Raw genomic sequence first — 18,032 nt, 5'->3', positions numbered from 1 at the left:
CACCGTCCTCCCTCTGCCTGGAAGTGCAGACACTTCCAAAATGGGTGTCCGGCTCGGTCTCCGTCCCAATTCTGCCCCCTGCAGGCAGCTCCTGTGGCTGCCCCACCCGGCTGTCCTGAGCCCAGAGGTTGGCTGGAGAGGGTCAGTCCTCTCTGGGGTCCTGAGGAGTGAGGAGGCTCTGGTGAAGAGCAAGGGATGCAAGATGTCGAGGGGAGGGGGAGCTTCTCCTCCAGGCCTGACCACAGGTCTCCTGGACACCACAGGGAGCTGGCAGGAGGCCTGGGGAGTTGGGCTGGGCCTTCCACCAGGGTGGTTCGGGACTCCCTGCACGGCACTGAGGTCTCTGGTCCCCTCATGAACCCAGCCTCCCCTGGGGTCATAGACTTGACCCCTCAAGTCACTGCAGAGCCCAAGAGTGGAGAGACACAGCACCGTGTGCCGGGAAAAGGTGCCCACAGGGGCCCTTCGTGGCTGAGGCTTCCAGAGGGTAGTGGGACAGCAACCCTGCTCCCCGCCAGCCGCCTACCACAGCGTTCATGATACGGCTTCGGAGTGTGGGTCGGGGTCTATCTGGGAAGCCAGGGCAAAGGCGGTGGCAGCTGGCAGCACCCATACCCACAGCTGGGGCACTGCTCACATGAGCCTCCATCAGCAGGCCCCTTGGTTGTGCCCACACGCAGGGGTCCTGGCCCAGGGAGGGGGTAGTCCAGGGAGGGGCTCGAGGGTGTGGCACAGGCCAGCTGTCACTCTTCCCTGGAGAGGCAGCTGGGGACACAGCTGGGAGGGGAGCCAGGAGCAGAGACAGCCTGGGGCCAGCAGGTGGGTGACAGGTGGGGCGGCGGGAGGGACACGCGCCGTCTGCCTGGGGCTGGGATGTAGTGACGGGAACCTGCCCCCCAATGCCTGGTGCTGGCCCAGCCTCCCCCCGGGGCCTCTAGCACCTTTCCAGTTGTGTCTGCACCCTCCTGGACATGGCGGGGGAGGATGGGGGTCAACCCCTTTCCTTGTAGTCCCGCGCCAGTGGGCGAGAGAGACGACCCAGTGAGCAGGACCGTAGCCTCTCTGCCTGGGGAGGCCAGGTGATGAGCCACCCGAAGCGGGAGGAGGCCTTGAACTTGGGTCTGAAAGATGAGCAAGAGTTTGCTGGGCCGGGTGTAGGCAAGAGCTAATGCAGGAAGGCAGAGAGCAGGAGCGATTAGAGGGAGTGGCTCTGGGCAGCCGGAGCCAGATGGGTGAACCTCACTCAGGAGGAAGTACTGGGACCCTCTCTGCTCACGCTGGGTCCCCCGCCTCCCTCTAGGATCCCCACACCCAGGTCCTTCTGGGCCTCTGCCACACAGATCAGGTCTGGAAGGCTCCCTGGAGGAGGCGGCGCCTGGACTTGGACATCGGCCTGCAGAGCGGGCTTCCCTCACAACCCTGGGAAGACAGAACTCCTCAGCGGGTTGATGTGGGGGAGGTCAGAGCCTCCCTCCAAGGCACCAGCCCAGTGCTGGGGGCGACACAGACAGCCAGAAGCTGGCGGGGGCGGGAGGCTCTGCCCCCAAGGGCTTTACATGCCGAAGCCCCCATGGCCGAGCTGGGACCCAGGGTCAGCCCAGGCAGCCCATGAGAAAGGAGACTGTGGGCCCCACCCCATCACACAGGGAGGAGGTGCTGTGCCCGCTGGCGGGGCAGCTGCCCCTCTCTGGGCCCTTTGGGTGGGAAGAGGCTTGGTGAGGTAGAAAGCCCAGCCCCAACCAGCAGCGTTGCCTTCTCACAGTGGCAGCCCTTTGTAACCCGGGGGGTCCCTGCAGGGCCTCTCCTTGTTTTCTCACCATGGAGCAGCATTTGGGGGCCTCTTGAGGGACCCCCTAGATGCTTCTACTCAGAGCCCCCAAAGCCAAAGAGCCTCCACTCCTCTGCAGCCTCCCCTGCCGGTTCTCCCTACCCAGGGTTCAGACGGAGGGGGTCGGCTCTGCCAAGGCCCCTCCCGGCGCCTCCCGGGCTCTTCCAGCCCACCTCCTTCCCACGCTGGCTCAGGCAAAGTGCACTGGTCACCAGGAGCCCTTCCTGACCAGCCCCGGCCCCTTCTTGGCCTTCGCCACACCTGGCCTCCCCTGGAGCCCTGGCCTGGGTGCTGGGCCTGCTGGGTCCACAGCCCACCCCGCCCTGAACAACCCCGAGCCTCAGCCACCCTCAGTTCTTACCCTTTCACAGCTGGGGAGTGGAGCCTGGGCCTGAGGTCTGTGCGCCTCTCTGCGTCGGCACTGTGGACCTCTCTGCGCCTGCGCCGGCGCTGTGGGCCTCTCTGCGCCTGCCCCGGCGCTGTGGGCCTCTCTGCGCCTGCGCCGGCGCTGTGGGCCTCTCTGCGCCTGCCCCGGCGCTGTGGGCCTCTCTGCGCCTGCCCCGGCGCTGTGGGCCTCTCTGCGCCTGCGCCGGCGCTGTGTGCCTTTCCCGAGGGCAGAGCTGCGTTCTCCTCAGCACACACCCGGAGAGCGTCGCAAGGGCGGAGCTCAGTTCTCCTCTGCACAGACTTTGGAGATAAAGCGAAGGCGGAGCAATGTTCTCCTCAGCACAAACCCGGTTGGGCCCGGGGCACCGCGAGGGCGGAGCTGCATTCGGCTCAGCACAGACCTTGGGGCACTGCCTCGCTTTGGGACAATTCGGGGCCGCATCGACGGTGAATAAAATTCTTCCTGTTTGCAGTCGTGTTTGCGGTTGGTGGCAGCGATGGACACTGCAGCCAGCCAGAGCTTAGAAAGGCGTCGGGGTAAGTGCGCTATCGAGGCTGCACTGCGAGTGGCCTGGGACGGGTTGGGGGCCCTATCTCAGGCCTCACTGCCCGCCTTGGGTGGCTGGTTGGGTGTGCTATCTGGGGCTGTGCTGCCTGCACCGGGCGGGGGGGCGGTTTGGGGGTCCAAACCGGGGCTGCACTGCCCTGGCTGTATGCATCTAGGAATTTGCCAATTTCTACTAAGCTTTCCAATTTATTGGCATATAATAGCCACTTATGATCCTTTGAATTTCTGAAGTATTAGTTGTAATGTCTCCTTTTTTTTATCTGTTGATTTTATTTATTTGAATCTTGTCTCTTTTTTCTTAGTTAGCCTGGTTAAAAGTTTGTCAATTTTGTTTAGCTTTCCAGAAAACCAACTTTTCGTTTAATCTTATGTGTTTTTTATTTCAATTTTATCTCTGCTACGATCTTATTTATTTTCTTATTTTCGGTTTAGTTTGTTCTTACTTTACTAGTTCTTTAAGATGTGTTGTTTATTTGAAGTTTTTCTTTTGTTTGGATGGTAGGCACATATAGCTATAAATCTCTGCCTTTGTACTGCTTTCTGCATAACAAGTTTTGGTATACTGTGTTTTTATTATCCTTTGTTTCATGAAATTTTTGAATTTCTGTCTTAGTATCTTCATTGACCCACTAGTCATTTATTCAGGAGGGTAGTGTTTAACTTCCATGTGATTGTATTGTTTCCAAAATTACTCTTTTTATTGATACTTAGTTTTATTCCTTTGTAGTCAAAGAAGATGGCCATGGAGACAGCAGCGTGGTCAGAGTAGTAGGAGCCGGTCATCAGCGAGAGCTGCTCCGTGCCTGGCTGCTGGGTGCTAGAGCCTGTGCCCCCCTGACTTGCCTCACTGTGGTTGGCGGTGGCGGTGATAGAGACTGCAGCACGACCAGAGTGGTAGGACAGGGGCTATCCAGGGCTGCACCTTTCGCAGTGTGGGGTGGGTTGGGGGTGCTATCCAGGGTGTCATTGCCTGCATTAGGGGTACTGGTTGGTAGCACTGTACAGGGCTGCACTGCCCACGGCAGGGAGCGTGGGTTATGGGCGCTTTCTGGGGTGGCAATGCCCATGGAGGAGGACAGGTTAGGGCACTATTGGGTATACGCTACTGGCGGCATGGGGGGATGGAGGTGGGGGGCGCTATTGAGGGCAGGACTAGCCGTGGAGGGGGAGCGAGTTCGGTGCTATCAGGGGCTGCACTGCTGGCGGCGGTCAGCAGAGTTGGCATCCAAGGAAGGAGTGGTTCTCCTCTCCATGACTCCACACTCCAGAGGGCGACCCACTCTTGGTCATACTGGAGTGCGGCAGGCACGCAGTGCTTGCGTGGGAATCCTGAGCATGGCAGAGCCCCCACACCCCCTGTTCCTGGGCCTGTGCACTCTGAGTCTGTGCCTCAGAGGCTGCCAGGCACCCCTGGGGACCCCACGGGGGACAGGACCCTGTGCATGGAGGCGTCCAGAACAGGAATTGGCACCTGGGTGCGGAGGGCTGGCTGGGTCTGAATTTTTCTGCTTCTCCTGCTCCCCGAGGAGTGCAGCCCCAGTGGGCCCAATGGTTCCTGTGGAGTGGGGAGCTGGATGCTGTGGTGTCTCCACACCCACCCCAGACCCCAGTTCCTAGCCAGCTTGGGCCAAAAGGAGAGGCTGGACTTTGGAGGGTGGGTGTGAGTGCCTTTGCTGAAACTGGCCCCTGCCACCCAGTGGCCGGCATGACAAGTTGAGTCTCTAACCTTTCCACCCTTCACATCTTCCTCTAGGCTTTTCTGGCTTTGCCTGCCCAGCTGCTCCGTGCCAGGAGGAGGAGGAGACACCTAGAGCTTGCGACACCACGGCTCGCCTCGTTGCTGGTGGGTGGCAGCGATGGAGACCGCAGTGCACCGGAGCGGTAGGAGAGCGGCCGCACTAGGAGGGCAGGCGGCTGCAGCCAGGGTTGGGGGTCAGGCTTATAGCGATGGACAGGCTGCGGCAGTGGCCAGGTGGTAGGAGCCTTATAGGGAGGGCCGGTGCATTGGCAATGGGACTGGCTTTGCCCTGCCCCTGCCGTGGATCTGGCCCTGTACTGCCCTGCCTTGCCCTGTACCTGCCCTACTGTTACCTGGACTGGCTCAGCCCTGTCCTGCTCTGGGCCCATCCTGACCCTGTCTTGGCCCTGTGCTACCCTGTCCCTGCCCTGGTCTTGCCTTGGCACTGGCCCTGCCCTGAACCTGCACTGGCCTGGGCTTGGCTCTGGCCCTGCCCCTTGTCCTGACCCTGGTCCTGTCATGGCACTGGCCCTGCCAATGTCATGGTCCTGCTCCTGTTCTGGCCCTGACCTGGCCTTGGACATGTCCTGGCCCTGCTTTGGCCCATCCCTGCCCTGGCCCCACCATGGGCCTGCCTGTTCTGCCCTCTCCTGGCACTGACCTTGCCCTGTCGTGGCCCAGTGGTGCCATTGCCCTGCCTTACCCTGCGCTGGTTGTGCCTTGGCCCCGCTTGGTGCTGGCCGCTTCCTGGACCTGCCCTGACCCTGCCTTGGCTTTTGCCCTGCCCTCACTTATGGCCTGGTTTTGGCTCTAGCCCTGGTCCTGCCATATCCCTGGCCCTGCCCTTATCCAGGCCCTGCCCCTGCTGCTGCCCTGGCCCTGGCCTGGAATCTGGTCCTGTGAAGGACCTGCCCTGACTCTGCCATGGCCCTGGCCCTGCTCTGCCTTGGTCCTGGCCCTGACCCAGACCCTTTCCTGGCTCCGCCCTGACCTTTCCCTGGCCCTGAGCTGGCAGTGCTCTGCCCCTTGTCTTGCCATCAGCCTGCCGTGCTGTGCTCTGGATGCGTCATCACCCTGCCCTGGCCCTACTCTGCCTTTGACCCTGCCCTGGCCCTACCTTGGCCCTCACCCTAGTCTTCGCTAGGCCCTGCTCTGGACCTGGCCCTAGCACAGACCTGGCCCTGACCCTGGCCCTGGTCTTTGTCCTGCCATAGCCCTGGCCCTGAAGTGGACTTGGAGGTGTCTTGACCCCGGCGTGACATGGCTCTGCATTAGCCTGTCCCTGCCCTGCCCCTACCAGCGCCTTGCCCTGCTCTGCCCTGTCCCAGTACTGACCTGGCCATGCCATTTCCCTGCCCTACCCTGCCTTGGCTGTGCCCTGGCTCAGTTCTGGCCCTGGTGCCCTGGACATGCTCTGACACTGCCTCAGCCTTGGCACTAGCCTGGCTCTTTCTTGGCATCAGCCCTGCTCTCTCTGTGGACCGACTCTTGTCCTGTCCTGCACTGGCCATACCATGCCTTGCCCTGCCCTGCCCTGACTCAGCCCTGGCTCAGCCCTGGCCCAGCCTTGGCCTTGGCGTTGCCCCTGGTCCTGCCATATTTCTTGCCCTGTCCCTGCCCTGGCCTTGGCCCTGACCCTTACCTTGTTCTGGCCCTGCCCTTGCCCTAACGCAGCCCCTGGACCTGTCCTGGCTCTGGCCCTTCCCTGCTTGAGACCTTGCCCTGGTTCTCCCCTGGCCCTGACCCTGAAATGCCTTCCCTACCCTGGCCTTGCACTGCTCTGGCCCTTGCCCTGAATCTGGTCCTGTCACTGGCCTAGGCCCAGACCTGTTGCTGGTCTTACCATGGCCCAGACCCTGCTTTGGCCCTGCCCCGACACTGTCCTGGACCCTGGCTGTGCCAAGATCTTGCACTGTCCTTTCCCTTGTTTTGCTCCTGCCCCAAACCTGGTACTGCCCAGGCCATGGCCATGGCCCTGCCCTAGCTGTTCCCTGGCCCTGCCCAGGTCTTGGCACTGGCCTGGCCCTGCCCTGTCTTGGCCCTATGCTTTCTTGGCCCTGCCTTGCCTGCCCTGGCCCTGCCTTGGCCCTAGCCTGGCTTTGACCCTGCCCTGGCCCTACCTTGGCCTTCACCCTAGCCTCACCTGGGCACTGTGTTGGACCTGGCCATAGCACAGACCTGGTTGTGGCCCTGGCCCTGCCATGGCCCTGTCCCAGACCCTAGCCCTGCCAGGTACCTGTCCTGGCCCTGCTCTGGGCCTGGCTTTGTCCCTGGTTCTTAGATGACCCTGGCCCTGCCCCTGCCCTTGCCCTTGCCCTGACACTGGCCTTGGACATATCTGTGGTCCTAACCCTGGCCTTGCCCTGGAGCTGCCACTGTCTTGGCCCTGCCCCAGCCATAGACCTGCCCTGGTTGGTTGTGCCCTACCTTAACCCTGTGCTACCCTGGGCCTGCTCCACCCTGCCCTGGCCCTGCCCTCCCTTTGGCCCTGCCCTGACCCCGCCTTGGCCTTCACACTGGCCCTAGCACAGACCTGGTCCTATCTTTGGCCTTGGCCTGGCATTGACACCTGCTCCTGACCCTGGTCCTGCCATGGCCCTGGCCCTGCCATTGACCCTGACAGCCCTGGCCCTGGCCCTGTCTCGGCCCTGGCCCTGAACTGGCCGTGCCCTGACCCTGGCCCTGAAGCGGATTTGCAGGTGTCTTGTCCCTGATTTAACCTGGCCCTACCCTGGCCCTGTCCCTCCCCTGGCTCTGTCCTGGTCTTGTGCTGACCCTGACCCAGACCTTGGCCCTGCCCCAGGCTTGTCCTAGACCTGGCCATGGCCCTGCCTCTGCCCTGGACCGGCGCTGGCACTGGCATGGACCCTGGCCCTGGCCCTTTGCTACTTAAGGCCACACCCTGGCCAAGCCCTGGTCCTGACCCTGTCCTGGCCCTAATTTGGCCTGGCTCTACCCTGGCATTCTATTCTGGCCCTAGCCCTGACCCTGTCCCCATCCCTGTCCTGGCCCTAGCCCCGTTGCTGGTCCTGCCATGGCCCTTGTCCTGACATTGCCCTTTCCTGGTCCTGGCCCTTGCCCTGTCCCAGCCCTGCTCTGGCCCTGGTCTGAATCTTGGCCCTGCAATGGACCTGCCTTGGTCCTTCCCAGACCCTGGCTCTGGCCCTACCTCTGCCCTGGCCATACCCTTGCCCTGGCCTGGACCCCGGTCCTGGTCCTTGTCCTGCCCCAGCCATGGCCCTGGCCCTGCCCTGCCTGTGCCCTGTTCTATCCTGGGCTGGCCCTGCCATGGCCTGGTCTTGCCATTGCCCTGCCCTAGCCTGCCCTGCTTGTGCCCTAGATCTGTCCTGGCCTTTGCCCCTGTCTTGGTTCTAGCCTTGACTCAGCCCTGGACCTTCCCTGACCTTGCCTCAGCCCTGGCACTACCCTGGCCTTGCCTTGGCATTTGCCCTACTCTCTCTATGGCCTGGCTCTGGTCCTGCCCTGCTCTGCTCCTGTTCTGTCCTGGCACCGCCCTGGCCCTGCCGTATCACTGGCTCTGCTCCTGCCCTTATGCAGGCCTGACCCTGCCCCTGCCCTGGCTTTGGCCTGGACTTGGCCATACAGTGACCCTGCCATGACCCTTTTCCTGGCCCTGGCCTGGAACCTGGCCCTGCCAGGGACTCACCCTGGCTCTGTCATGGCCCTGGCCCTTTGCTGGATCTTTATGTGTCCTGTCCCTTATTTGCCCCGGCCCTTCCCTGGCTCTGCCATACCCTTTCTCTGGGGTAGGGCCAGGGTCAGGACCAGACCAGGGCAGGGTCAGGACCAGGGTAGGGCCATGGTAAGGCCTGAAGATGGGAAGGGCCAGGGCAGCGGCAGGACCAGGGAAGGGTCAGGGCTAGAGATGTGGTAGCACTAGGGGCAGAGCCGCCACTAGGGCTGAGCCAGGGCAGAGCAGGAGAGATTACATTAGGCTATTATGTAAAACTTTTTATTTTAGATTTTTAAGATAACTATAGTAGTAGTAATAATGTCTATACTATGTTGTTTGTAATAGTAATAATATTTGCAGTAAATAATCACTAAATTTTAACTAATACTATCTTTCCTTCCAGTAGTGTTCTATGAGTATAATTTTATCAATATGTAAATATCTGAGGCATTGATTCGCACAATAATTCCATGTGCTAGGTACTTAAAGCATCCCCATTTTCCAAATGTAGGAAACAGGCATACAGAAGTTAAATACTTGGCCAGATTACTCCTATAATCCCAGAACATTGGGAGGCCAAGGCAGGCAGATGGCTTGAGCTCAGGAGTTTGGAACCAGCCTGGGCAATATTGTGAAACCCCATTTCTACTAAAAATGCACAAAAAGAGCTGATTTAAGTTTCTTGTAGGATTCTGGTTATAAAACACTGGTCAAACACACAGGGCATGGATAGGGCAGGGCCAGGGACAAGGTCAGGCCAGGAAGGGGCCAGGGCCAAGGCAGGGCCAGAGCTGGACTTGGAAGTGTCCTGGCCTAATTTGCCCTGCCCCAACGTTGGCCCAGCCCTGCTCTGGCACTTCCTGACATGCCGTGTCCCTGGCCTGAGCATTGGCCCTGGCCCTGTCCTGCTTCTGGCCCTGCCCTGGAGTTGACCAGGCACTGCCATGGCCCAGTCCTGCATTGCCCTGCCCTCCTCTGCCCTGGCACTTCCATGGCCCTGCCTGGGCCCTAGCTCTGCCTTGACTCTGGACCTGCCCTGACCCTGCTCAGCCCTGGATCTACCCTGACCCTGCCTTGGTGTTGCCCTCCCATCTCTATGGCCTGGCTCTGGCCCTGCCTTGCACAGGCCATGCTCTGCCCTGCATGTCCCAGCCTGGGCCCAGCCTTGGTCCTACCATATTCCTGGCCCCAGCCGTACCTTTGTTCTGGCCCTGACCCTGCCGTGGCCCTCTCCTGGCCCTTCCTTGGTCCTGCCCTGCCCTTCCATGCCCTGGCCATGCCCTCACCCTGCATTGGCCCTGCATTGACCCTGCACTGGTCCTGTCATGCCCTGGCACTGCCTTGGCCCCGGCCCTGCCTTCTCCCTGACCTTGCCCTTGCCCTGCCCTGGCCTGACCCCAGGCTTACTGAGTCCATGAAATGGCCCTGGACCTGCCTTGCCATCATCCGTCCTGGCCCTCTATTGTCCCCACCATGCTCTGGTCCAGCACTTGCCCTGGCTCTGTTGCTAGTCTTGCCACTGCTATGGCCCTGCCCTGTCTTTGGCCATGCCCTGTGCTACCCTAGTCTTGCCCTGCCTTGGGCTTGGCCCTACCATGGCCTTCTCCTACCCTGGCCTGGCCCTAGCCTGGCCTTTTCTACCCTGGCCTTGCCCTTCCCTGGTCTTGCCCTGCCCTGGCCTTGCCCTGCCCTGGCCTTGGCTTTGCCTTGTCCTGGTCCTGGTTCCGCCCTGGCCCTGCCCTTGCTCTGGATCCTCTCTGGTTCTGCCTTCTCCCTGGCCCTGCCCTTGCTCTGGCCCTGTCCCTGGCCCAGCCTTGACCCTGGCCCTGGCCCTGACAATCCCCAGGCCCCACACTGGCCATGCTTGGCCCTGGCCCCTCCTTTGACCCTGCTCTGGCCCTGCCTTGGCCCTGTGCTATCTTAGTCCTGCCCTGGCCCTGAACTCGCCCTGGCCCTACCCTCACCCTACACTGGCCCTGACCTACCCTGGCCTTGCCCTGCCCTGGCCCTGCCTTTGGCCTGCCCTGGCTCTGGTTCTGCCCTGGCCTTGCCCTTGCCCTGGACCCTCACTGGCCATGTTTTTTCCATGGTCCTTCTCTGGCCTTGCCCTTGCCCTGTCCCCTTTCTGGTCCTGCCATGTTTCTGGCCCTGCCCTGTCCATGTCCTGGACCTGACTCTGGCCCTGGACCTCCCTGTCCCTGCCCTGCCATACCCTGGCCCGTTCCTTGCTCTACACTGACCCTGCCCTGCCTTGGGCCTGTGCTACCCTAGCCCTGCCCTGGCCTTCGGCTGGCCCTGATCCTGCCATGGCCCTGGCCCTGGTTCTGCCCTGCTTCTGGCCCTGGCCTTGGTCCTGTCATGTCCCTGGCTGTGACCCTGCCCCTGGTTTTTCTCTGGCCATGACCCTGCCCCAGTTCTGTCGTATCCCTGGCCCTGTCTCAGTTCTGTCCTAGCCCTGGCCTTTCAGAGTACTTTATGCTTAGTAAGGGCTCCATAGTGTCTGTGAGTTGAATGTTGTGTTCATAGTATCTGCCAAAACAGAAAGAAAAAAAACAAAAAAAATGATAAGTTGAAGCTTTGTTTATAATATGCCTTGAATTGTAAGTGCCTGTTATTAGTTGTATTACATATAGGTCATGGTTTTGTACACATAACTCCAAACCATTGATACTGTTAAAAGAATATATGAATATATGAAAGAATGTATAAACGTAAGAATGTATGACCTTTCCAAATTAATTTTTATTTTTAGCACTATTAGATTTTTCTCAGTGTAACAAATGTTTATTCCTATGTAATTAAAGGCATATTTCTTGTACAGAATATTCATATTACCTAATTGAAAATTATATAATATAAAAATATAATACTATTTTTAGGCCAGGCATGGTGGCTCCTACCTGTAATCCCAACATTTTGAGAGGCCAAGTTTGAGGAATCATTTGAGGCCAGGAGTTGACCAGCTTGGGCAACATAGTGAGACCTTGTCTTTATTAAATAAATAAATAAATAGGTTGGGCACTGTGGCTCATATCTGTAATCCCAGCATTTTGGGTTGCCAAGGCAGGAGGATTGCTTGAGCCCAGGAGTTTGAGACCAGCCTGGGCAGCATAGCAAGCCTCCATCTCTACAAATAATAAAATATTAACCAGGTGTGGTGGTGCGCATCTGGGGTCCCAGCTACCTGGGAGGCTAAGGTGGGAGGTTTGCTCGAGGCTGCAGTGAACTGTGAATGCACCACTGCATTCCAGCCTAGGCCACAGAACAGGACCTTGTCTATAAATAAAGAAATAAGTAAAAATATAAATAAAAATAAGTAAAAAGAAATATAAGTAAATATAAATATAAGTACATATAAATATAAAAATGAATACATGAAAACAAACAATTTTTAAATTTAACATCACTGAGGGCATCCTATCCATTTCATTTCATGATTCCATTACATCATTTCACTTAGATGAAATGATAAGATGACTTGAGATGAGATGAAATGATGAGATGAAATGAAGAAATGATAAGATGAGATGAGACGATGAGATGAAATTTTGAGATGAAATGGTGAGTAGAAATGATGAGATGAAATGAGACAAAATGACAAAGTTGAAAAGAAACTGAAAGGAGATGAGATGAAATGATGAGACAAAATGACAAAGTTGAAAAAAATTGAAAGGAGATGAGATGAGATGAAATGAGATGAAATGATGAGATGATGGATGAAATGATGAGAGGAAATGAGATGAAACTATGGGAAGAAATGATGAGATGAAATGAAATAATGAAATGATATGAAATAATGAAATTGAAATGAGATGAGATGACATGAAATGAGATAAAATGATGTGATGAAATGAGATGAACGATGAGATGAAATGATGAAATGAGATGAGATGATAAGATGAAATGAGATGAAATGATGAGATGAAATGAGATGAAAAATGAGATGAAGAGATGAAATGAAATAATGAAATGAGATGAAATGAAATGAAATTATGAAAGGAAATTATGAAATGTATTCATGAAATTGAAGTGAGATGAGATGAGATGAAATGAGATGAAATGATGAAATGAAATGATGAAATGAGATGAAATGATGAGATGAAATGAGATGCTGAGATGAGATGAGATGAAATCATGAGATGAAATGATGAGATGAAATGAAATGATATGAAATGAAATGAGATGACATGAAATGACATAATGAAATGATGAAATGAAATAATGAAATGATGAAATGATGAAATAATGAAATGGAAATGAAATGGAAATGACGAGATGAGAAGAAATGATGAGATGAAATGAGGAGATGAAATGAGGAGATGAAATGATGAGATGAAATGATGAGCTGAAATGATGAGATGAGAAGAAATGAGATGAGATGAAATGACATAATGAAATGAAATAATGAAATGAAATGATGAAATGGAAATGATGAGATGAGATGCAATGAGTTGAAATGATGAGATGAAATGATGAGATGAGATGTGATGAAATGATGACATGAAAGGATAACATAAAATTAGATGAAATAAGATGTAATGATGAGATGAGATGATAAGATGAAATGAGATGATGAGATGAAATGAGATGAAAAATGAGATGAAATGAGATGAAATGAAATAATGAAATGAGATGAGATGAAATGAAATAAAGGAAATTATGAAATGTAGTGATGAAATTGAAATGAAATTGAAATGAGATGAGATGAGATGAAATGATGAAATGAAATGATGAGATGAGATGAAATGATGAGATGAAATGAGATGATGAGATGAGATGAGATGAAATCATGAGATGAAATGAGATGAAATTAAGATGAGATGTAATGAAATGAGATGAAATGAAATGACAAATGAAATAATGAAATGAGATTAAATGAAATAATGAAATGATGAAATAATGAAATGGAAATGATGAGATGAGAAGAAATGATGAGATGAAATGATGAAATGATGATGAGATGAAATGAGATGAAATGAGATAAATGATGAGATTAAATGATGAGGTGAGATGTGATGAAATGATGAGATGAAATGATGACATGATATGATGACATGAAATCAGATGAAATAATGAGATGAAATGACGAGATGAAATGATGAGCTGAAATGATGAGGTGAGAAGAAATGAGATGAGATGAAATGTGATGAGATGAAATGAAATAATGAAATGAAATGATGAAATGGAATAATGAAATGGAAATGATGAGATGAGATGCAATGAGTTGAAATGAGATGAAATGATGAAATGATGAGATGAAATGATCAGATGAGACGAGATGTGATGAAATGATGACATGAAAGGATGACATAAAATGAGATGAAATAAGATGTAATGATGAAATGAGATGAGATGAAATGAGATGAAATGATGAGATGAGATGAAATGAAATGGTGAGATAAAATGATGATATGAAATGATGAGATGAATGATGAGATGAAATGATGAGATGAACTGATGAGATGAAATGAAATGAAATAATGAGATGAAATGAAATAATGAAATGAAATGAAATTGAAATAAAATTGAAATGAGATGAGATGAAATGATAAGATGAACTGATAAAATGATGAAATGATGAGATGTGATGAGATGAAATGATGAGATGAAATGAGATGAGATGACATGAAATAATGAAATGAGATGAAATAATGAAAAAATGAAATGAAATTGAAATGAGAAGATACGAGATGAGATGAAATGATGAGATAAGATGAAATGAGTTGATGAGATGATGAGATGAAATGATGAGATGAAAAGATGAGATTAAATGAAATTAGACGAAACGTAATGAGATGAAATGAAATGACATAATGAAATAAATGAAATGAAACAATGAAATGAGGTGAAATTAAATGAGATGATGAAGTTAAATGATGAAATGAAATAATGAAATGGAAATGAAATGGAAATGATGAGATGAGATGAAATGACGAGATGAATAATGAGATGAAATGATGAGATGTAATGATGAGATGCAATGAAGAGATGAAATGATGAAATGAGATGTAATGATGAGAGGAAATGATGAGATGTAATGAAACGAGGTGAAATGAATGAGATGAAATGAAATAATGAAAGGAAATTGAATTGAGATGAGATGAGATGAAATGATGAGATAAAATGAGATGAAATAAGAAATGATGAGATGAAATGATGAAATGCTGAGGCGAGATGAGATGAAATGAGATGAAATGAAAGGATGAGATGAAATGATGAGATGAGATGAAATGATGAGATGAGGTGAGATGAGATGAAATGAGGTGAAATGATGAAATGATGAGATGAGAAGAAATGATGAGACGAAATGAGATGAGATGAAATGATGAGATGAAATGAAATGAGGTGAAATGAAATAATGAAATGAAATGAAATAATGAAATGAAATTGAAATGACATGAGATGAAATGAGATAAAATGATGAGATGAAATGAGAAGAAATGAGATGAAATGATAAAATGATGAGATGAGATGATGAGATGAAATGATGAGATGAAAAATGATGAGATGAAAAATGATGAGATGAAATGAGATGAATTGAAATGAGATGAAATGAAGTGAAATAATGAAATAATGAAATGAGATGAAAAGAAATGATGAAATGATATTGAAATGAAATTGAAAGATGAGATGAATGATGAAATGTTGAAATGAAATGATGAAGAGATGTGGTGAGATGAAATGATGAGCTGAAATGATGAGATGAAATGAAATGAAATGAGATTAAATGATGAGATGAAAAATGATGAGATGAAATGATGAGATGAATTGAGATGAGATGAGATGAAATAATGAAATTAGGTGAAATAATGAAATGAGATGAAATGAAATAATGAAATGAAATTGACATGAAATGAGATGAAATGATGAGATGAAATGTTGAAATGGATGAAATGAGATGAGATGAAATGAGATGAATTGAGATGAAATGAGATGAAAAATGATATGAAAAATGATGAGATGAAAAATGAGATGAAATGAGATATGAAATGACATAATGAAATGATGAAATGAAATAATGAAAATGAAATGGAAATGAGATGGGATGAGATTTGGTGAAATGATGAGATGGGATGAGATGAAATGATGAGATAAAATGAGATGAAATGAGATGAAATGATGAGATGAAGTGATGCACTGTCAAGTGTGTGTCTCTTCTTTTTCCCAAACAACAAAAATTATAATTCATTAATTTTAATTTTATTATTTAAGAATATTCTTAAGAGTTGAAGGAAAAATAATACCTGTGCATTATGGGTTACAACCTAAGTATAAATAATACATAAATATATTAAAACTTACAAAGAATATGTTTTGGAATCGAATATACCATGCTCCTGTGATGACAGTTATTTCATGCTGGTTGTCACAATTTTACATGAAAAACTAATGAAAAAATGTTGTTGTTGTTTTTTTTTAACTGTTTCTAAAAATAACAGTTTCCAAAATAGTTTTACATCCGAAATGTGAAAAAGATGTCTTTGTGTTCCTTAATCTGATGAGATTTTCACCCTCTGCACATGATAATTGTTAGATTTTTATTGTGTTGATAAATTGTACATGAAATAAAAAATGTTATTACCTCTTAGGATTTTTAGGTGATATAGGCAGAATGGAAGGCAAATTTTTATAACTTTGTCTAAATGAACTTTCTAAATGCCTGAGTATTAAAAGATAGCTTGTCTATAAATCACAATGTATATATTACTGTATGACCTAGGACCAATCAAAACTGTTATCTCTGATAACATTATATTGTGCCCAATATAAAATAGATATAATACCTCAAACTTAAATCCAGGCATTGTCATTGAATATCTTAAGAATATGCAGCAAAGGCGCTTTTAAAAATACAAGCTAGTGATTGTACTAAATTTCTAAATCACATAGGATAGCGGGTCATTTTAAGAATATTAATTATTTCAATCTATAAACGTGGATGTCTTTCCTTTTTTGTGTTTTCTTTAATTTCTTTCATTAATATTTGTCATTTTTGTTGTAGAAATCTTTTACTTCCTTGGTTAAATTTATTTCTAAGTACATTTTTGTAGCTATTGTAAAAGGAATCGCTTTCTTAATTTCTTGTTTCAGCTAGTTTACTATCAATATATAGAAACGCTACGGATTTTTGTATGTTGATTTATATCCTGCAACTCGCCCTTCCTTCCCTCCTTCCTTCCTTCCTACCTTTCTTCCTTTCTTTCTTTCTTTCTCTTTCTTTCTTTCTCTTTCTTTCTTTCTTTTTCTTTCTTTCCTTGTTTCTCTTTCCCCCTTTACCTCTTTCTTCTTTTTCTTCCTTTCTTCCCTTTCTTTTCTTTCTTTCTCTTTCTTTCTTTCTTTCTTTCTTTCTTTCTTTCTTTCTTTCTTTCTTTCTCTCTCTCTCTCTCTCTCTTCCTTCCTTCCTTTCTTCCTTTCTTTCCCCTTTCTGATTTTCTATCTATCTAATGCTCTAAGTCATACAAAGAAGAAAAAACACGAGCATTTGCCACTGCTTTTTCTTCTTGCAGACAGTTTCATTGGGTGATTGTATTTGGTTGGGTAGTGACCTGTAGCTATTAGTGACCTGTAGCTGCTGTAACAAGTTATCACAAATGTGGTAGCCGAAAACAACACAAATTAATTGTCTTACAGTTATGAAGAACAGAAGGCTGAAGTCAGTTTCTCCAGGCTAACATAAAAGTGTTGGCAGGGCTGGTTTATTCTAGAGGCTTTGGAGGTGAATGCATTTTCTTGCCTTGCCAGCTTCCAGAAGCTGCCTGCTTTCCTCGGCTCATGGTCCCTTCCTCCACCTGCAAAACCCACACTGACATCACCCCGGGCTCTGCTTCCATTGTCACTTCTTCTATAACTTTGATCCTCTTGCCTCCCTCTCATAAGCAGCCTTCTGATGACAGATGGCCAACCCAGAGAATCCAGGACAGCCCCCCATCTTAGGCTCACTAATTAAACCACAGTTGCAAAGTGTGTTTTTCCAGGTGAGGTCACATACTCACAGGTTCTAGAGATTGGGATGTGGACAGCTTTGGGGGATATTATACATCTACCATATGGGGAGTGGGATGTATAAATCTTTGGGGCCATTATTCTGTCTATCACATGTGGATTTGGGTGTTGACAACATTTTTAGGGTCATTATTCTGTCCACCACGTGGGGATTAGGATGTGGACATCTTTGGGGGCCATTACTCTTTCTACCACAGGGGATTACAGTGTAGACATCTTTGGGGGCCATTATTCTGTCTCCCACATGGGATTAGGATGTGGACATCTTTGGGGCCATTATTCTGTCTACCACATGAGGTTAAGATGTGGACATTTTTGAGGCCATTATTCTCTCTACCACACAGGGATTAGAATGTGGACATCTGGCCGGGCGTAGTGGCTCATGCCTGTAATCCCAGCACTTTGGGAGGCTGAGGCAGGCGGATCACGAGTTCAGGAGATCGAGACCATCCTGGCTAACATGGTGAAACCCCATCTCTACTAAAAATACAAAAAATTGGCCGGGCGTGGTGGTGGGCACCTGTAGTCCCAGCTACTAGGGAGGCTGAGGCAGGAAAATGGCGTGAACCCAGGAGGCACAGGTTGCAGTGAGCTGAGATCGCGCCACTGCACTTCAGCCTTGGCGACAGAGCGAGAGTCCATCTCAAAATAAATAAATACATAAAAAATAAATAAAAGCATGTGTATACGTTCATATATACACATGGTTTCCAGGTTACAATGGTTGGATTTACAACTTTTCAGCGTTACAATCAGTGTATCAAGATACTAAATGCATTTTTAAGTTAGGGTATGTGGACCCACGATGGACTTG

The 18,032-nt window shown here is 49.8% G+C and overlaps 1 long non-coding RNA gene across 1 annotated transcript; it reads left to right on the top strand.

Annotated features, from left to right (window-relative positions):
• The first annotated feature begins 3,617 nt into the window (after positions 1-3,617).
• LOC115833887 lies at positions 3,618-17,145 on the top strand. The gene is made up of 3 exons (XR_004029112.1): positions 3,618-3,677; positions 4,537-4,664; positions 17,093-17,145. It is a non-coding gene; the product is annotated as an uncharacterized LOC115833887 (long non-coding RNA).
• The last annotated feature ends 887 nt before the right edge of the window (positions 17,146-18,032 follow it).

Source organism: Nomascus leucogenys, unplaced genomic scaffold (genome assembly GCF_006542625.1).
Source record: "Nomascus leucogenys isolate Asia unplaced genomic scaffold, Asia_NLE_v1 000967F_65025_qpd_obj, whole genome shotgun sequence".
In the NCBI taxonomy this organism is placed as follows: Eukaryota; Metazoa; Chordata; class Mammalia; order Primates; family Hylobatidae; genus Nomascus; species Nomascus leucogenys.
This window is presented reverse-complemented; position numbering and strand designations above follow the sequence as displayed.